The sequence below is a fragment of the Poromitra crassiceps genome (assembly GCF_964638095.1).
Source record: "Poromitra crassiceps genome assembly, chromosome: 29".
NCBI classification, from domain to species: Eukaryota; Metazoa; Chordata; class Actinopteri; order Beryciformes; family Melamphaidae; genus Poromitra; species Poromitra crassiceps.
The window spans coordinates 8,742,112-8,764,611 of record NC_139641.1 but is presented as its reverse complement, the minus strand read 5'-3'; the positions used below and the strand labels follow the sequence as shown (position 1 = coordinate 8,764,611).

Here is a 22,500-nt window from a genome sequence, read left to right as displayed (position 1 = left end):
GCGGGGCTCGGCGAGCGAATCGGAACGCTTCGCGCCGGCATGGGAAATAAATGGAGCAGAAATGACATTGTCATTTCTCCTGGCTGTGGACGGAGCTCAGGAGTAGAGCTCGACCGTTATATCGGTTCACCGATATTATCGGCCGATATGTTGGCCGATATTTTTTTATTTTGTATTTTTTAAGTTATCGACACCATGTCGTGTATATTTGATCTTTTTTTCTTAACTCAAGTTCTATTTTATATTTGTTCTGGTTGTGTTTTTGTATTTCTAGTTATTTATAATTATTCAACTCCGAGTTCGGTTTACTTTTTCATTGCATTGATGTCATTTTGGACAATAAAGTGTATTGATAAGCTGTAAAATATCCTGCCTACATTACATATCTCAAGTCATGTCAAGTCATATCTTTGTCAAGTGTTTGATATTTGAGGGATCATTGCAAAATAATTGTGTAATATAATTAAGCAATATAGCATGAGAGCCAGTGTGTTGTGCCAAATATATCCCCCTGATCAGCTGTTATCCCACGAGGCCGCAGGCCGAGTGGGATAACTGCTGAGCAGGGGGATATATTCCACAACACACGCAGCTCGAGTGCTATATTGCTTTTATAAAACGGTTTCCAAGTATGATAATATAATAATAATAATAATACTATAAGTCCGACTCCGACTGGCATGTCATTCTGATAGAGTCAGTTGAAACACTACTGTAAGGCGGGACCGCAAGAACATGCGGGTGATTTGATTGGATCGTTCTGGAGACTGAAGTTGACATTGGCCAATCCTGGCGCTTGCTGAGTAGCTGAGAGCTTTCTGGAAACCCCGACAGGCAGCGCGAGCGCAGCGTTGCATTCTCAGCGCTTGCTGAGAAGCTGAATGCTTTCTGCAAAGCCCGACACCAACTAACGTTGCGGGGTTAAATGCGGGGTTAACAGCCTTTTTTTTGCAAAGAAGACATTAGCCCGCATCTATTCTTGTACAAAACATCATTTTCTGCGAAGTATTAGTAAAGTTATAAGCGAAGATCGATTCACAAGGATCTGACAGCTGTCTCCGCCATTTTTCTTTTCTACGTTGTCATTTGAGGTAAGCCTTATTATTACTCTCTTAGTAAGAGAGTTGCCATGGCAACCAATAACCCATGGCCATGGGTTATTGAACTCGGTTACTGGAATTATACAATGGCTGTGAACCAATCAGATTGCTTGATTTGAGAGAGCCGTTTTATAATGTGTATTATATAATATAAGAATATCGGCCGATATATCGATATATCAATATCAATTTTTTTTTTACTTCCTAATATCGGTATCGGCATCGGCCTCCAAAATCCAGTATCGGTCGGGCTCTACTCAGGAGCACAGGGCAGAGGGACGAGCCCAGATGAACGGAGCTCAGCAGAACAGGGCAGAGGGACGAGCCCAGATGAACGGAGCTCAGCAGAACAGGGCAGAGGGACGAGCACAGATGGGTTTCACATTCGAGAAATGGCCTTTTTTAATCGGCACAGGTGGGGTCGAGGTGTAGGAAAGTGTAAAACATAGTCCTCAAATGGTTTTGATTTCAACTTTAGACTTTTCCTGTTGACAAAAGAGCTGTGTATAGAGGTTGTTGTTTTGCTTCAGCTGTTTTGTATACAGATCAACTCCTAGGTGTGTGTTAAATGATTTTAAATGAGTGAAATAGTGTCTGTAATATGTTGGTATTACAGAGTAAGAAATGCCATTCATCCTCTGTGTGTCCTGAGTGACGGTGCTGACACAGCTTCTGTTATCTGGTTATGGTTTTTCTTTTTTCTTTTACTTGCTCTATATTGATAACTCAGTGGGCCCTAACTTCCCAAAAGCGCAAATTTAGCATTTGCGCTCATTTAACGCCGTGCACAATGCAAATTGGGGGCGGACACAAGCGCACGCCTGTTATAATTGTACTGGGCATAGGCGTGCCACATGCCAAAGCAGGCGTTTCAGCGCTAAAATGTGGGGATAGATGGCATTATCCTATCGTCAGCAACGCGCAATTACTTTGCGCTAAGAGCTTTGAAAAGGACCTCTTAGGCCTTGGCCACACTGATCCGTCATAAAATGGACAGAACGGATAGACGGATAGATTTATGTCCGTTGCATGTACAAGTAACCTACTTGTACAGCAGGTGGCGGTAAGCACCTTGAAGGTGTCAGCGACCCGCCTATAAACCCAGAGAAGAAGAAAGCTGGCGTCAGCTAGCTGTTAGCTCTGTGCGCTACGTTACTTATGTGGCAATAAAATGCCACCGAATGACCAGATTAGATGGTGAAATCAGACGGTGACACTGACTATCACGTTGTGGTGGTGGGATGGTGAACACAGCATTAATTATAGCCTCCTTCACCGCCTCGGCCGCCATCTTCTTTGAAAAGTTGAAACAAATCTCGGAACGCCTCCTCTCGAGACCTCGACTCTGATTGGCTAAACGGACAGTGACTATCCGACCATCCGATACGTCCATCCAGAAAAAGTTCATCCCTCTTCAACTTTCTGTCCATCAAAACGTATGCAAATTTTCTGGATACGTACGCTTCTGAGTGCTCCACGGACAGTCGGACAGTTGTCATTGAAAATGAATGGAAGTGAACAGAGAAATGAACGCACACGGACAGACACCACGGATCAGTGTGGCCAAGGCCTTACGCGGAAAAATACCTCGCTGCGCTGGAGCGCACCATACTCTCCGTGCAGCGCAGAAACGTCGAGTTTTAATTGAGTCCACTGTAAATCCTCCAATCTTTTATTTTGTTTCCGCCGTTTACCCGCTGCAAACACGTTTCTATTGTCCCACCCCAGTCAACAAAATAACCAGAATTGCATCAAAACTCAGATGTTTTTAACAGGTATATGATGTGATGGTGTCGTTATGAGATAGGGATAATATATACAGTCAATAGGCATACACCTATCCACATTACGCATGGGGAGAAGTACAGCATGCCTCACGCAAACTGTATTACATGGACAGCAAGACGGCAATCTGATTGATGTAACGCCCAGGCATTGCCAGGCCACACCTGTGAGTAATTCTGGTGGTTAACACCGCCCAAATGCATAAATGATTTGGCACGCCTCTAATCTGCGTTTGCGCCCGTTGTTGTGATAAATTATGCTCCCCCGCGAGTATGGCATCCGCACGAGATTTTGGGGCTGTTTTAACTTAAAACCAGGGAGGTCACGTCTATACCCAAACAATTATATCATTTTTAAACAGTTATGTTTCTGTATAAATCATTACAATTATGCTCCCGTGAGGTGGGGATGCTTTTTTTGCTGCCGGGGCGGGGGTGCAAAACTCGGCACAACACCTGGACAAAATGCGCAAGGCGGACTGTTATCTTGCCTGCGTTAAGGCACGCGCAAACAGGTGCGCAAGCGCTAATGGGGGATATCGCCTGTACCAAGATAGGGCCCAGTATCTCTTAAGAACTTCATTACGTTGTCATTTGCTGTTTGCTCTCAGAGAGTTCCCCAAACTTTTGAGTAGCCAGTCAGATTGAAAAAGTAGCCGGATCATGTTCGCGGCGTTTGTTCCAGTGGTCCTTTTCCCAATTAATAAACAAACCTCAAATATGTATCCATGAGTGTGACAATTGAAATAATACAAATAAACATTCATATACAGGCCCAATGCTCAATTTAATTATAAATAAAACAATATCCATATTGCAAACCCAAATTGTTGCAGGGGGCCGAACAAATATTGTCATGCCCGTAACCCAGGAACTTTGATGATAGAGAGGACCACAAAAATGCCTTTTAGTCATAAAGATTATTGAAAGATATTCCATATTCCAGACTGAAATGCTATAACAGAAGTGGAGTATTGGCCAGAATGACATGAACATTTGGACACTTATTCAGCGGGTATCTTGTATGTTGCGTTCAGGTGCATTTTTATGCCTCCGCCGGCGATAGCCAGGCCGAAGGCATTATGGATCCGGGTTGTCCGTCCGTCCGTCCGTACGTCCGTCCGTCCGTACGTACGTACGTCCGTCCGTCCGTACGATGTTTGTTAACGCGATATCTGAGGAACGCCTGGACGGAATTGAATCAAATTTGCCTCAAACATCGACTTAGACTCAAATATGATCTGATTAGATTTTGGTGGTCAAAGGTCAAAGGTCAAGGTCACTGTGACCTCTCAAACGCCATTTTCCAGCTTGTTAACGCGATATCTCAGGAATGCCTTGACGGAATTTCATCAAATTTGCCTCAAGAATCCTCAAGGATGATCTGATTAGATTTTGGTGGTCAAAGGTCAAAGGTCAAGGTGAGCTCTCGAACGCCATTTTCAAGCTTGTTAACGCGATATCTCAGGAATGCCTTGACGCAATTTAATCAAACTTGTCTCAAACATCGACTTGGACTCAAGGATGAACTGATTAGATTTTGGTGGTCAAAGTTCAAGGTCACTGTGACCTCTCACACACCCAATTTCCAAGCTCTGTAACGCAACATCACAGGAGCGCCTTGACGGAATTTCTTCCAATTTGCCTCAAATGGCGATTTGGACTCAAGAATGAACTAATGGCGGAGGCATAAGTCCGCGTTGCGGTCGTTCTAGTTTTTTTTTTTTTTTACAGTGTATAAAGTAACCGGTAGGCCAGAGGCCAGTAGGCGGAGAAATAGCCGGCTGCCGGGGCTTGGGGAACTCCCTGCTCTCTCTCTCTCGCTACCTCTCTCTCTTTTTCTTACTTATTATCAAGTAGTGGGTGACAACTTGTGGCCAGCGGGGGTGCCACTTTACCTTTACAGCTTTAGCACTTCATCAGGTCCCACATGTTGACACGTGTAAGCTACATGACATGCTGTGCTGCTCACAATGCTACCCTGCATCAGCTGAGCACAGATTTGAATGCGGCCTCAGTATCCGTCTTAGTATTATTAGCCGCTATTCGCAGTGGGGCGATAATCCTCGCTGACGTTATTGAACTCATTTTCTTTTATTCTTATAGGACTTTAATAGAGCCTGCAGCTACTTGCTGTGTTTGTCATAAACCTCTTAGTGTTCTGGTGGAGAGAAGAACAGTAGGGCTTTGTTGGAACATGACCTGGCATTATTTCATATTTCTGGAATGGGAAGCTATTGAGCGGCTTATCGTGGCATTTGTCAGCAAATTGTTGGTGTCATGCCAAAGAACTTGCCCCACCGATCATCAACATAATAATCTACAAACTAGGGCTGTTGGATTTTGCCTAAAAATCAAATTGACGATTTTTTTCTCTCAAAACTCGACTTTCGATTTCGATTTCGATTTTTGTATACTATTATACTTCTCTAAACATTTGTTGCCTTGCAGAGCTCTTTTTTCCCTCTTTTTTTCATAAGTGACAAATTACGCTTTTACTCTGAAGGCAGAACAACCCAACTTCCTGTTTTAGACTAACTTGCTATGCCTAACTTCCTGGCTGTTGCTTGCTAACCTGCAGTCACTTGACACTGGTGGATTACGCGTGCTGCTACTACACGCGTACATGATTGCAATCTGATCGGCCAAACCACCTCCGGAGGTGGTCAGGGATGCATTGTGTACACATTGAACACAAGTGTAAATGCAATGTGTCCTCTCAATCTGGATACAGCAACTGTATGCGGATTGAGAGGACACCCATTTCTGCCATCAGATTGCAACCAGATTGCAATCTGATGGCAGAAGACGCATGTTAATGCCAGGTGTAAATGGCCTCTAAGTGCCATAACGCTAAGTTCTGGTCCAACAGGACATACGAGGCAGCGCATAGAGGCAATGCATAGAGTGCATAGATGCACTCTACACAGTCCATCAGGTGAGAAGGTATCTACTAAAGAGCTGGATCTAATGGAGTTTGGTAACTTGTTCCACCACTGAGGAACCACAGAAGAGAAGAGTCTGGCTAGAGACTGAGGGCTTTGTTGTGGCGGCAGCACCAGGCACCGTTCTTGGCAAAGCGTAATGGATGGGAGGGAGCCTAGACCAAGCCCCCAGGAATAGCGCTGGGCTGTGAAGCCATTTGAACATGGTGGCGAAGCTCTGTATTGCAAGTCACGTGACACCATACAGCCCAGAAAGGAAAATTCCCATCCACTTGCATGGGGGACCCCGGCAGCTGTTTTTTCCGGGTGTCACTCAAAGTATAAAACGACTCTTTTAATGATCAATTAATTTTTTATGAGTCATTTTTTCTTCAGAAGCCACTAAGAGCCGTATACGGGTGTATTTTCTTCATCTACATCTACATGCATGGGTGGGAGGGGTGGGAGACGTCATGGAATATGTCATGGCACACATGCGCACTTCACCTTGGGCTGCATGGTCAGGAAGTAATCAGGAAGTAAAAGCCCCCATGATGGCTTCATGCGCCAGTGAGCAGCCTCCGTCCGAATGCATGGGTGGGCGTGGCTCGTCCCCTATCCAGTTCTTTTAATACATCCATGGCCTAGACCTGAACGAGACAGTTCAGGTACGTCAGAACCATTTTGGTTGCTGCTTTGTAGGGAAGCACGAAAGACTTAACTGGAAATCACATATTAAATATATATACATAGGCGCTTTAAGCTATAGCTTCAGCCTACACCTTTTCGGTCTAACAGCCTTGTGCTGCTTTGTTTGTACTTTTTTTGTTTTATTTTATGAAATGTTTTAATTGCCCATGACCGAAATAAATAAATAAATAAAATCCACTTGAATGCGGGCAGCAGTCTAGGAGCCAGTGGAGGGATATGAACAACAGAGTGACATGTGCTCTTTTGGGCTGGTTGAAGACCAGATCCGCCACCGCGTTCTGTACCTTCTGCAGAGGTTTGAGCGTATATGCCCGGAGCCCTGCCAGGAAGGGCCTAGCCTAGGTAAACCCAGCCCCCACGTGACCTGCTCTCTCAGTTCCCAGTCACTAGCGTCTAGACCCCGAGCCATTCAAATCGATTTATGGGGCGATTGAAAGACCCACGCAGACCCGCAGCCAATGAGTGACGGCGTGACTGCCAACATCAGTCCTGCCGTGATCGGCCAATCAGAGAGTGCGTCTTGTGACTGTAAGCAGGGTGAGCCTGAGAGCAGGTCACTGGGGGCTGGGTTTACCCAGGCTAGGAAGGGCCTGCAGTAGTCAAGGCATGATGTTATAAGCTCCTGTACTAGGAGTTGTGCTGCATGTTCAGATAGGTTGTCAGATAGGGTCTGATCTTCCCGATGCTCTACAGGGCAAATCGGCAGAAGACACATGCTCCTTAAAGTCGAGCTGAACCCAAGAATGACTTTTCTTTTCTTTTCTTTTAGTTCAAATACCTGGGTATGCAGTGCACCTATTTAATAATGTATGCAAAACAAATCACAACAATCTAATTTCTTTAGTTTTTCACACTTTTTCACATCAAAAGTTCGTTTTTCAAGATTTCATTGATAACAGTAATGTACAGTTTGCTGACGTCACCTAGTACTATCATATTTCTACCCCATTTCAACCAATCATATCACGAAATGCAGCTGTCAATCAAATCTTCATTTCTGGATAATTTTCTCTTCCAAATGAAGTCGAAAATAGTGCCTGTCATCTGCCAGAATTCCTATCCCATAAACTAACTACTAACTTGGCCAATTGTTAGAAACATGAACAAAAAACAAAAAGTATAATCTCTAAGAATGCAAAGAAATGTAACTGGCTCGTTAAAACGCGCATTCCAGGGATATCGTATCGTTACAGCAGCGATAATGGCGCGCGCATCCGAGAGCTTGGTTGTCAGGGGTCGCACTTCGGAGATTCCAGGCCGACGTGCTGCACTCTCCGCTCGGCAACACGAAGGCAGCTGGCTGCCTGCGGCTCGCTGAGCTCCACTCCTCCTGTCAAAAGGCTCTTCCCGAGGGGAGCGCCACAACACGCTGAATCCCACTCGATTTGGAGGCGGAACACGCCAGGATTGGCCAAAGCCCAATCCTGTCCCCAGAATTGTCAAATAAAATCATCGACATGATACTATGACCCGCCTCTCAACCTGTCATCTTAGACAAACTATGTTTTCAGTCTGAAATGGAGTCATTATGCACGTGATGAACAGGTTCAGTTCGACTTTAAAGTATAGTTGGTCATCAGTCCTGACACCCAAGGTTCTGGCACTTTGTGGGAATGAGCTGAGCTGATTGGAGCTGTATACTGATCTGTTGTTGTACAGAGGGACTGGCTGGTATAATGAGCAGCTCAGACTTGAACAGGTTAAGCTGAAGGTGGCGTTCCTGGGCGTTCGTCTGGCAGGAACGAGAAGAGGAGCTGGGTAGGCTATCGTCAGCATATGAATGCTATGAGAGAAGCCATGTGAGTGGATGACTGCACCAAGTGTGGTGTATGTTGAAAAGAGAAGGGGACCATGCACTGACCCTTGAGGTACCCCTGTGGACAAGCAGTGGGATTTACACACACACACACACACACACTCACTCTCTAAGATACTCCGAAGGATCTCCATGAGAGGTCGGAGAGCAGATCCAGAGAAGCCAAGCTCAGTGAGTGTGGAGGGGAGGACTTGGTGGTTAACCGTGTCAAAGGCAGCCGATAGGTCAAGCAACATCAGAACAGAGGGCTGACCGTAACCTCTAGCTCTCAGGGGTCAGCAACCTATGGCACGGGTGCCACCTCTGGCACGTGAAGGGTTAACCATTGGCACGGCAGCGCACAGTAAGTGTAATAAGTGCGCAATTGAGATTTTTTTCACAGAAATGTTGCCCTGTCAAATTTTGCAATTGCACGGCATGTTATTATTTAGAATATTTACGGTAGTGACCCACTCTATTCCTCTGATTAGTTTTTGATTAGACCAATTTTTCATCTGCTTTCTGCTGCCATGGAAGGCAACCAATCCGAAGCAGAGAGCGAGGAAGACAGAGAAGGAGCGTGCTGTGTCTCTTGTATAGTGCCTTCATTTCAATGTCCTGATTTTGGAATGGAATAACATACAATGTTGATGTGCGAGTCTAGCCGTCTTCTCCTGATCTTAGAGTCTTATCCCTATAAACACTATTATAGCCACTTGCAGCTTTGTGATTGTCTTTAGTTCTCTTCCTACTTCTTATCTCTGTATATTGATGTGACCGCTACGCTGCATACAGACACTAAAGCTGCGTTCACACCGACCTATTAAAGTTAGTCGCTGGCGTCGAGTTTACATACAAAGTCAATGCAAACGAGCGATTGAGCGTATATTCGCCTGGGAGAATAATCGCTGGGCGTCCGAGCGACAGAGACAGAGCGATAGGGAGAAGATACGCTCGTCGCTCAAGATGAAATATTCCAACTCGAGCGAAAATACGCTGGCATCAGTCGCTCGCTGTTCAACGCTGATTGGCTTCCGTGTGAGAGCGAGTCAAGGATCACACTGGCTTGGAACAAACCGCTGGTTTATTGTGTGGCAACAAACCGCATTGACAGGCTGACAGCTGACATGAAGTGAAGTCTGTACTACCGGTATGCAGCTCGCATTAGGAGCACGCTGATAGGCTTAGCTTGTAAACAATGACGGTGGCTCGTAGTGGACAAACAGCATGACATTGCGTAACGTTATATCCCCCACATGTCCGTCATTTCGTGTGCCTGTTGATGAGCGATTTAAACAGAGCGACAGAGCGATTCCAAAGGGTTGACTTGAGCGACAGAGCGAAAAATAAATATCTCGGTGTGAACGCCCCTTAACACCTTAAGTGCCATAGCCGAAATAATTCGTCTTACATAATCCAACGCTTAAGTGCCAGAGCCGAGTTTACTCGTCTTAGATAAACATTTTTTTTTTTTGACGGTGGTACATCAATCAACAACTTTTACATCTTCGAGATCACTATTGGAGCAAGATAATGTGTATAATCTATTTTACCGACCCACTAAGTGTTGACAGTGCTCCCCCAGACGACCGAAATCAAAGAAAAAACTGCCGCGGGACCAAGCCGTTCAAGGAAATGCCGTGGCGATTTTACAGTAATCCATTCAAGACTTGTCTTGCCTGAGAGCGGCCGCGCACCGGCAGCAGCACACAGAGAGCGGAGAGCGATTTGCAAAATAGATCATAGGTGAAACACACTTTGAAACACCTCAGAAAGGCCAGAATCAACATCTGCCCATCGCCCACGCATTCCCCGGCCCATCTTGACTCGCACAAGGAGCGTACGCACGCAGGCAAGCAGGCAGGCAGGCACACAGGCAGGCAGCAGCAAAAGCGCTTCTGACACGCCCGCTGTACAGCCAGGAGGAAGGAGGAGAAGACACACGGAGGGAGGAGTTTGAATGAGAGGGGTGTTTCCTGTTGTTATGGAGGAAATTACTGTTCAAAACTATTGTTTAGAATGTCTGACGGTCTTACTGATGCCAAAAATGAATGGTTAAAGTGACTGTTTCACAAAAAGCCATTTATCTCTGAATAAATTTCCAGACGCTGAAACCATGCTGTACTCAACGGCTAATATCTACATAACTACTAACTCTGCAAACTAACTCTTTTAGACAGAGAAAGCACACATTCTATTAGTTATTTTTAGATGATTGGTGATCATGAATTCTTAACAGAAAAGAATCCTCGGCTGTTCTAAAATGAGCCAGAATCGTCAAAAACACCCCTGGCACAACTTACCTACAGGAATGAAAACATGGCTGGCATTCAATGTGTTAAGACAAATTCCTTGTATGTAACTTGCATACTGTGGCAATAAAAGTGATTCTGATTCTGAAGAGACAAACCAGCACGGTTTGCTCCCAGCTCCACGATCTTCGTGTTATTATTTCCCCCCTGTGTCAGATCCATCTGTCTGCCCTGCATTTGGGTGGACCTTTGTGTTCGATCGTGTGACTGATTGCGACGCACTCAATCGTATGTCAAACGTGGGACTTTGCCAATTGTGTGTCTTTGTAAGCAGACAGTTCAATCAATTGCCTCCAGAGGCCAATCTAGGTTGGCTTTACTAGGAGAGTTCTTTTCTCCCACTCGCTTTCTCTCACTCCCATATAGTGGGAGTGATTTATTATAATGGGCAATGTTGATTTTCCAGCCATTTTTTGGGGTTTTCATTATTACAGTATTATTAGGAAATATCAGTGGGCATTTCAGCCTGCCTATTTTTGACGCCAATGCGGAAATTGCATTATTTCCAAATGGCCAGTGGGGGTCGCAGCTTGTGTAGCACTCCCAGGAACATCACCATTCAACTATATGGGAAACGAGACAACTTCTCTCTCGGTCTATGTATTAAATGAACACTTTCCAAATTAGTGTATGGTCTGAAAAAACAATTTCAAGTCTTTTTCATGCTCTAACGTGCTCCGTTTTCCAAATGATAGCCCCATTTCGAGGAAAATTGACGACAAACATCGGATAAAAAGAACAGTAATACTTCCGACCGGTAGAGGCAGCAATGTGCCGCAAGGCATCAGGTAGCAAGTATAGTTGAGCAAATTATCAGAAAATAGCGTTACTTTATGATATTTTAATAATGTTAGTAGACACACGTAACTATATAGATACCATACATCTAACGTCCATAACAATGCGGACCATTTAACGTTATTTATACCGTTAGATAAAGCCTTAAGCCTTCTCTGTATTCAGACCATTGGATTCAGCACAGAAACCGGAGTACGATAAGGTTTTAAATAGAGTCACGTTATAAACAACAACTAACCAACGCTGGGGGTCCGTATGGAAACAGTGTTTCTCGAAATGGTTAAAAGTTAAATCAATTTGGTCATTCAGTGCCGTTTTACTGCAATGTAAAGTAAGTAGCGTTAGCGGCTACATTAGCCACAGTAGCTGACTACCCATAATGCATTACGGCGATAAGGGAGACAGGGCAAATTCGGAAACTCCCCCGGCAGCCGCTAGGGGCAGCCGCCCCCTCCCCTCGTACTTCCGTGTAGCATTAATCCATTCAACAAATCAAACGAAATCAAATTATATCCGGAAGTGAGCTTCATTTTGCTGTGTCAAAGTCAATGAGCTATGTTGGTCCATTATATATATGTCATATATATATATATATATATATATATATATATATATATATATATAGGTCAATGGGAAATATACTAATTTCTCATCCCAATTTCTGTTTTACCCCCACCACAGCCCTGATGCGGACTGCATTTATGTCTGCATGACGACTCGTGACCAGTGTTGGGAGTACCTAGTTACTAAGTAACTAGTTACTGTAATTTAACTACTTCTTGCAGTAACTAGTAATCTAACTAATTACTTTTCAAATTTAGTTACTCAGTTACAGTTACTAAAAAAGTAACTGGGCTAGTTACTCGTTACTTTAGGACATGAAAAATAACGGACAACTTCAGAAGATTATTCGGTTTCTGATGCTCAGTCCGGGTAGAGAGCTGCAGCTGCAGCCCGAGCCCCAGAGGCTCATGACCTTGATAGGCTAACATAATGTGAATGAATAACAATCGAAGCGGACTTTGAAAAGTAACGCAAAAGTTACTTTCCCTAGTAACTAATTACTTTGAAGTAACTAGTAACTTTAAAGTAATTAAATTACTTTTTGACAGAAGTAACTAATAACTGTAACTAATTACCAATTTTCAGTAACTTGCCCAACACTGCTCGTGACATACGTTGTCCTAAAGAGAAGACACATTCCTGATTCTTTAGTGTCCCATACTATATGACGGGTGCTGAATGAATATAATGACAGTGCTATCTGTCTTCAGGTCTTGTCCCGCATGCTGTGTCCTGTAGTGTCCTCAGCCTTGTCTCTGGCCTCATACGCACCCTGTCCCTGTGGCACAGATCTATAAGTAGCTGCTGCAGCTTACCTGTCTATTAATACCTGCAGATTACCCGCCTGTGATTCACAGGCACCTGTGATACGGCTACCTGACACCTTTTCAGCAGAAGCTCCTCAAAGGGCATAGATTAGCTTTAGCATTAGCCACTCGTGCTGGAGACAAAGTAAACAAAAAAAAAAAAACTCTCTGAACGGACAAGCCCGTCTTTTATTGTCACACGAACACCACAACACATGCATGCGGCCACAACACACTCATGCTGACGGTGGCCGGTGAAAAGTGTCCTCTGCATTTAACCCATCCAGGCATGTCCTTTCCTCCGGGGGGCAGGCCAGGAGCAGTGGTCGCTTTCTCGTACAGCGCCCGGGGACCAACTTCGGATGTTGTCGTCACTGGTCGGATGACGATCTGATCTTCTGCATGTTTTTAGTGGGGGGGTTATATATACGGAGGAACCCCCTGGGGGAGCACAGGGAGAACATGCAAACTCCACACACAGAGAGAAAGGCCCTTATGACGAGATACCCCACCTGGGCAGTGGGCACTGAAGATATGGGGGGAACACAACCACAGCGCTCACAGTGTCCCAGGCGAGAATCGAACTCAGGACCTTCTGACTGTGAGGCGACAGCGCTACCGACTGCGCCACCGTACTGCGCCAAGTTACACCGCCCCATCCCAGGAAGGGGATGTGTACAACGAACCAGCTAACCTGGAGCTACTATTTTCACTCTGCCTGCCACTCTTTGCTGCAGTTTTGCAAAATGCATGCTGTGTGTCCATTAGGGCTGGGTATCGCCACTGACTTCCCGATACGATACGATTCCGATACACAAGGTCCCAAGTCTATACGATTTCCGATACGATACGATTCGATATTTTAGTTACAATACCAGTTTTGCTTTGGTAATGGAAGAGATTCTCAAAGAACTAATGCTGTAAATTGTACAAGGAACCCTCTAACCTGGTGCATTATTAAAAATTATTAATATTTACATTAAGAATTGACCATAAAGCAAGCAGTTGCATCATGGAATTCTTTTTTATTTACACATGACCAACATAGTCATTCAGCATCTTATCTTTCTTTACAGTCTTCTGTCTCTTTCTTTACAGTCTTCTGTGAGAAGCCAAACACATTTAGATTTCCACTATACAACAGAATCATTGAACAGCAGTAACTGTAAACAGTGTTTCATAAAGTATAAATGCTTTGTAAATAAAATTAAATACAATTAAATACAGCTCATGAACATTTCCAGTTCACAAACATTATAGTGCAAACAGATTTGAGGTCTGTACATCTGGCTCATGGTGCATGCACAATGCACATGTAGCCTACAGTATTTATGTTTTTGTTTCAACTACAAACATAAATAAACGTCAACTTGAAACTATGTTCTAACTACCACACACAGCCTATAATATTACAGCCTGTTTATTTTTTTTATTTTTTTATTTTTCTGTAAAATGCATTTTAACACGTTCACTGCCAATGACGAGTTGAGACGTCAAAAAAAAAATATATTTTTTTTTGACGGTGCTACGTGGATCAATGCCCCCCACGTCTCCTATAAAAATATTGGAGCCGGCGAACATGTACAACCCATTCCACGGACCCACTAAGTGGCGACAGTGCTCTCCACACTAGCAAAAGCAGAGCCAAAACTGTAGGGGAACGCGCGAGGAAACCATTCTCTACTGTAAAATGGATTGGCGAAAACGCTTTCACTTTCGCGCATTATCGCGCTGGGAGCTGGCGGTGGGGGATTCCAAAAATAGACTGGGTGGAAAACACACTTTGAAACACGCAGCATAAAGCCTAGAATCGCACAAAGCTTCATCAAAGCTCTCAAACCCAAGACACGAGTGAGCCCTATCCACACTCGCTGCCAGGGAGGGAGGCTGCTCAAACTCGCAGCAGCAGCAGCAGAACACTCGCTTGTCACAAACGGGGCTGAAAGCCACCAGACACGCCCACGGAGGGAGGAGTTTGAAGGAGAGGGCGTTCAGAACTATATTGTTTAGATGTCTGATCTCTCACTGATGCCAAAAATAAATGGTTAAAGTGACTGTTCTGCCTGTTTGATTGAATTTCACAAAACTGCGATTATCTCAGCTTTCAGTCTCAGACGATGAAACCATGCTGTACTCAACGGCTAATATCTACATAACTACTAACTCTACAAACTAACTCTTTTAGACAGAGAAAGCACACATTCTATTAGTACTTTTGTGAACTTTGTGTTCACAAAGTCAAAGCAGAAAATAATCCTCGGCTCTTGTAAAATGAGCCAGAATCCTCAAAAAAAAACTCTGGCAGAACCTACCTACAGTAAAAAAAAAAGGCTGGCAGTGAATGTGTTAAAAGATCGATCCTGGGATTTATGTATCGATACTTGTTCCTTCACATGAATATTGATTCAATATCGATATATAGATTTTCTTTTTTAACCCAGCCCTAGTGTCCATTAGCCAGGCTCTGTCTGAATCCTTTGCCAGCCCAAATTGAAGCAAATCGTTGGTCAAACTGTGTGTGGGGAACAGTGTCCACACTGTCCTTCACACCTTAATGACAGGAGCGCTCTCAAAGACTGACGAGCGAGACAGCTGTCCCTCACCCGCGCCCCCCGGAGGTGTGGCCAAGCTACGTTCATGTCACCAGTTATAAGGCTGCGTTTTGTTCAAGAACATAGAGACAGTCCACATGTCTGGGAACGCCCACAAAATGTTAAACGGCTGGCGCGCGAGTGGGGTAAAACCGCCCATATATCTCATGGGCTGACTCACCAAAAGACGGTGCTGCGGCTCTAAACTACAGGTTTAGGGGTTCTAGAGCAGAACACAAGACGTCTGCTCAGATGTGCGTTTACTGCTGTGGTTAAATCCCCGATCGTGTCTGCCTGGGCTGGGCTAGCAGCTAAATTCTAACTTTGCTGAATGGATAGAACGGGGTTTTTTACCCCACCCTGACCCCGCCCCCAGCCAGGCTGAGCCAGCTAAACCAACATCTATGACGAGACGTGGCCTCAACCTATGTAATTTTATCCAAAAGAGTTTTTCCTTGTAAACAACTAGTTTTGTATGGATATTATTCGTCTATAATTTAATTATCTGAATAATATATAATAATATACATTTCCCATTATCAGCCGATAATCTATCAGCCCGATATATATTGTGCATTCCTAAAAGCAATACTGCTGAATGAATACTAATGAAAAACATCAAACATCATGAGAAACAACAAAGCAACCTTTTGTCTGCCTGGGCTGGGCTATCAGCTAAATTCTAACTTTGCTGAATGGATAGAACGGGGGATTTACCCCACCCTGACCCCGCCCCCAGGCTAACCCAGCGTCTATTGTGGGCGTTCCTAGAGCCTGTATGGGCGTTCCCAGACATGCGGACTGTCTCTATTGGACATCTTACAGTACGCCTGTGTACTAAAAGCTAAACAATGGGACTTGAGAGGCTTTTGTTCCTTCGTTCATTCATTCGTTCATTCATTCATTCATTCACATAGCATATTTTAGTAGTTCAGGGATAGAAGCTGTTGAATAGAGTAGTAGGAGCTCAAAGAGGAAATCTATGTTATAGTTCAACTGTCTTTTTTGGGGCATGTGTCATATTTGGTCAGTGCACACAAAAATCATATTCATCCATTTTGCACATTATTACCACAGACAAAATCAACCAGAAGGATAACTGAAAAAAAATGTCTCTGGTATCATAACATAAGGCAAATGAATCTATTGTGGCTCTATATCAGCAGACTAGAAAGTGGACCCCCAGGGGTCCCCCAGATCCTAGGGAGTCCCTAGCAAAAATAATTAAATAGTTTAGTTTCACTGTTAGTAGAGGATAGCACAGATATAGTAATTATTTTATATATTTGTACATGTATTTGTAAAACATATCTATCTATCTTCTCAGATTGTGTTCCTTGGCTAAAATCACATCCAATAGGGGCCCCTATGTCATGAGCCCCTGCTCTACACAATACATATTATCATACTATACTTACGTATATACTTGGCTCCCCCTAGTGGTTTTTATTGCATATTACAGCATGGTTGTGGGCTGTTAGATGCAGTGATGAGATGTGTGGCTGTGTGTACCAGACAATTGTCCAAGTCTCTCTGATCCGAGTCCCAAGCGAGTCTCAAGTCAATTGGTCCCGAGTCTCAAGCAAGTCCCAAGTCTTTCCTTTTGTCGGCAAGTCAAGTCAAGTCAAGTCACAATGTTATTTCAAGTCAAGTCTCGAGTCGAGTCATAGGTTATGTCAAGTCGAGTCACAGGTTAGAAAAAATGACAAGGCAGAGATTGTTTAGGCTGCAGACGTGCGCCTTCACGTTAATACGTGCTTGTTGCCAAGCAACACACTTCTCTCAGACGAGCTCCAGACAGCTGACAGACAGCTCCAACTCAGCTCAAACTTATAGAGTTGTATTCAAAGCATAGAAACGTTCTCACAGCTCAATTTAACAGCGCCAACACAAGCAGTTTGATCACAAGTGCAATCAGTACTGAATGCGATGGCAGACTGCGCACTGCGGGCAGTTGACAAAGTCAGGAAGAAATTGAAAGATCTTCCGACGCATTAGCCTTGTACCAAGACGCTGATTACATTACACTGCATTACATTGCTGATGCGTCTATTTACAGCACATATCGATCGATATTTTTGGAGAAGATTCCGGCCGCATCACGCGCAGATCAAGATGAGACAGCTGTCAGTGAGTAGCTACGCATTTGGGTGTAACTTTTACGCCTGCTCCATACACAGACGCAGCGCATACAGGGTGCACTAGTCATAAAATTAAGTTAGTCGTAACTTTGAGTTCTACATCGGACGTAGCGTGTAAACCTAGGCGTACGCCCAGCTGGTGCACTCGGCTGATCTTGTCACAAGTCCGAGTCGAGTTTCGAGTCATTTTCTTCCAAGTCCGAGTCGAGTTTCAAGTATTTACCTTCCAAGTCCGAGTCGAGTCGGAAGTCGTCAAATTTGCGACTCGAGTCGACTCGAGTCCGAGTCCCTATGACTCGAGTCCAATTGTCTGGTGTGTACTCATGAGAGAGGTTTCCCTTTCATAATGAAGAATTATTCATCACAAGACAGAGTCGCCGTTACGATTGTCATTTAGAAAGAGCTACGCCGAGTTGACCCGCATTCATCAAAGTTTCACCACTGATATGCAATTAGATGTGAGCTTCCCTTCAATGGAGCTCAAAAATGTGCACACAGAACCAAGTTCATTGTCGATGCCTTAGGACTGTGTATATATAGGACTGGGAAATATGCTAAGTGGAGTGACCGTCCCGAAGTATAGAGTGTACATGAATGAATGAATGAATGAATATTTTATTTTCGTGTCAGGACAATTACATGACCCATCCCACATGGGATTATCAGACACATCAACATTCAATATTTAACAAAACATAACATTCTGGTATGTTACCCAACCAGAAGCTTTCAGTGCAGCCCAAATTAGAGAGTATATGTACATGCAGACATAATATGCCTATACATATACATACATATACATTCATACATACCTGCACAGAGAATACGAAAATAAAACAAAAAAATAAATAAGAATAAACTCTATCAGTTATACGTCAACCTTCTCCTCCTGTCCCACGCTTTAGAAAGAAATTCAGGGAATGCAAAAATATTATCAAAAAGAAATTTGAGTATTACTCCGTTCTCACTATCTATCATATTTAGCTCAGGAGTATGGACTCTTTTAAACATTATTTCTCTCAAGTCATGATACAAAGGACAATATAAAATGAAATGAATTTCATTCTCCACCTCATTCAACTCACAGTATTCACATATTCTATCCTCTTCAGCTACCCCTCTGTATCTTCCTGTTTCAATATGTAATGGTAGGATGCCACATCTTATCTGTGCACAGAGCCATCTCTGACTTTTGGACAAATTATACAAAACATATTTTTCACATTTATAATCTTTTTTAAATAAACAATATGTTCTTAATTTTGGCTTTTGCCAAATTTCTTCAGCCCAGTTCTGTGTACAAGAGCTTCAGTTCTGTGTACAAGAGTGTACACAGAACAAACTTGAAACTAGACACTTTTCACTTTTTTTACTTTTTTTACTTTTTTTATTACCTCATACTTTACATTGTACAAGAGTGTGTACAAGAGTGTACACAGAACAAACTTGAAACTAGACACTTTTCACTTTTTTTTTTACTTTTTTACTTTTTTTATTACCTCATACTTTACAGTGTACAAGAGTGTGTACAAGAGTGTACACAGAACAAACTTGAAACTAGACACTTTTCACTTTTTTTTTTACTTTTTTACTTTTTTTATTACCTCATACTTTACAGTATACAAGTGTGTACAAGAGTGTACACAGAACAAACTTGAAATGACACTTTTCACTTTTTTTTTTACTTTTTTACTTTTTTTATTACCTCATACTTTACAGTGTACAAGTGTGTACAAGAGTGTACACAGAACAAACTTGAAACTAGACACTTTTCACTTTTTTTTACTTTTTTACTTTTTTTATTACCTCATACTTTACAGTGTACAAGAGTGTACACAGAACAAACTTGAAACTAGACACTTTTTACTTTTTTTTTTTTTTTACTTTTTTTATTACCTCATACTTTATACACTGAACACTTTTATCCTTATTACCTCGTTACTTTTTAAATACCTTATCTTTATTACCTTGACTTATTGTATTGTCTTGTCTAACGCACCTATAGGGGATTGCTTCAATTTCGTTGTTCTTAAACTTGTTTTTGTAACGGTGACAAATAAAGCTCATTCATTCATTCATTCATTCACTTCAAACTTTGAACGCTCTTCAAGTAAAAAAAAAAAATCAATAATCAATTGAAATCAAATCAATTTAAATTCACAAATTTAAATCTGACTCAAGTTTTTTTTTTTTTTTTTTTAACAAGGGCTTTGAGAAGAGACTGAGAAGACTTTTAAAAGCAGAACGTTGGATACATGTGTGGTGAATTTAGAGCGGAGGCCTTTCCCGTGAACTCCGCTGGTTGGGAGTTGAACTGAGCAGGCTGGTACTTGTCCCCGTGTGTTATCCCTGTGTGTTATCCCCGTGTGTTATCCCTGGAGATTTGCCTCCGAGGGCACTCACAGTTGTGCGTCGTTAAGACAATCTTGCTGATTGAGCACTCCAACAGAACTGGTTACTGTGTGTGTGTGTGTGTGTGTGTGTGTTTTCCCTTATTTCTTCTTAGGCAGCCCAAGGTCATGCCGGTACACCACGAACCGAGAAAGGGCGAGGGTTCAAATCCCGGGCCAGGCTGAAATGATGAATAGAGAAACTGAAATAGAAAGTGGGAAAGTCCCCGACAATATCTAGGGACTTTTTTACCTCTCTCTCTCTCTCTCTCTCTCTCTCTCTCTCTCTCTCTCTCTCTCTCGTGTGCTTTGACTGTGTGAAACCAAAGGCTAGTGTAGACGCACCGTACTCTCATAGGAATTTCATTTTTGTTTTATTGTTGTTTTTTCTCTGTTGTGGCGCGTTCTGCTGTTTGTCAGCGGGATTAGGGAAAAACAACTGGGCCGATCTCCATGAAACATTGTGGACGGGTTGTAGCTTTCTCATCAGCTGTCTTGTATGGGTGCCAGAGCCATCTAGATAGAAGAGTCCCGACATCTCCATTCACTCCAATGGACCAGTTTTTTACTCTCCAGAGTTCCAGGAAGTAAGGTCCTGGATTAAAGCAGCACTGTCGAGTTGCAGCAAAATAGACAGTTTGTGTTGTACTCTGAAAGGGTTTTTCATCCCTTGAATCAAATTGTACATTATCAGCTTTATTTTAGCATGCAAAAGTAGCGCGAGACCCATTCCTGGCTGTTCATTGGCTAATGAGTCTCGCATTTTGGTCCTCCGCTGATGCCTCTAGAGGACACTAATGGGTGCGAGTCCTGGCTCAAAGTTCCCCTTAAGCCGATCGAATCTCTTTACATGACAGCAGTGAAGTCACCACTGGGGGTGAGGTCTACTACACCTAACCTCACCTGCCTCATAGAGGCCCTCAGTACAGGCCCTAGTGAGACAGAAGCAACACAGTCCCCCCCCCCCCCCCCCCCTTTTTATCCTCCATTAGTGCTAACTTAATGTATTTATCCTGGTTGCTGCTCCACCCTCTGCCCATCTGGGGAGAGCCGAAACTGGCTCCATGCTTCCTCCGAGACATGGGCAGTTAGCCAGCCGCTTCTTTTCACCTGACAGGGGAAGCTTCACCGGTAGGACATAGCACATGGGAGGTTCACGCTATTCCAACCAGTTCCCCTCCCTCTGAACAGGCACCCTTAACGACCAGAGGAGGAACCACATTAGCAACCAGGATATTGCATGTTTTGGTGAAGGGGGCGAGACACGCCCACTGATGATGTCACGGTTCCCAAGGAAAAACCAACTATTTTTTGGTTCCGCTGAGAACCAACTTTTCGGGTTCCGAACCAATTATTTTTTCGGTCTGAACGCGCCGGCCAGTTCAGATTAGGGTTCTGGAACCGGAACCGGCACAGAGCCCTGCCGGTGTGAAAGCCCTAAGAGTGCCCTTCTAGTCTCTTATTGTTTCCCCTTATGAAATATTTTCCAATCACAAAGGAGATGTAGATAGAGAGCGGTAGACTGTTTTTCACTCAAATTGAAATAGTGACGGAGGCTTGGATCGTGGTGACCGGGCCATCACGAGGCTACTCTACTTCTTTATATTAGTTTCTATCTGTGATGTTTTCCTCTTTTGGCTGATTGCTGATGCCGATATCATGCGCACATGTTGAGGCCATTTACACCTGGCGTTAACATGCGTTTTCTGCCATCAGATTGCAATCAGATTGTATTTTATCACTTCAGCCTGATTCCATTTACACCTGGCGTTAACATGCATTTTCTACAATCTGATTGCAACCAGATTGCAGAAATGGTTGTCCTCTCAATCCGCATAAAGTTGCTGTATCCAGATTGAGAGGACACATTGCATTTACACTTGTGTTCAATGTGTACACACGATGCATCCCTGACCACCTCCGGAGGTGGTTTGGCCGATCAGATTGCAATCCTTCTTCAATGCGTTTTGGGGGTGTTTACACCTGGCATTTCAAGTGATAAAACACAATCTGATTGCAATCTGATCACAGAAAACACATGTTAGCGCCAGGTGTAAATGGCCTCCTTTTGTTGTTGAGAACAGCGATTCTCCTCTCTAGTGGAATTAACACATTATTATGATCCTACGCTTATCGTGATGGCCCACTGGCAGGTGCAGACATGAATACAATGCTTAAAAAACAAAAAGTACATATTCACTGGGAAAAATAAGAAAACTGCTTCAAATTAGGTTATGTAAAACCAGTGGCGCTGGAAGTACTTTTAGGTAGGGGGTGCTGTAAGGAAGGGGGTGCTGTAAGGAAGGGGGTGCTGTAAGGAAGGGAAAATTTGGCGTTTTTTGGACCATATTTAGAGGAATATTTAATTTTAAATTAACATTAGGATTATACTGTTATATGTCATTATTCAGTATCTTCTCCTTTTCTCACTCACTTTCATGTAATCACCTGCTCTCCTTTTAGTTGTTTTACACAACAGACAGCAACACGGGCATAAACACTGAACTTATTATTATTATTATTATGGAAAACCAGATTATGATGAAAATCGAACACTTTTGAAGAGAGAGCGTATGAAATAAGA

General features: G+C 43.4%; 1 protein-coding gene across 1 annotated transcript in view; it reads left to right on the top strand.

The window, feature by feature from the left end:
- Positions 1-22,500, top strand: part of LOC310799975 (growth factor receptor-bound protein 10-like) — a 201,318-nt gene that overhangs the window by 74,590 nt on the left and 104,228 nt on the right. The window lies entirely within an intron of this gene.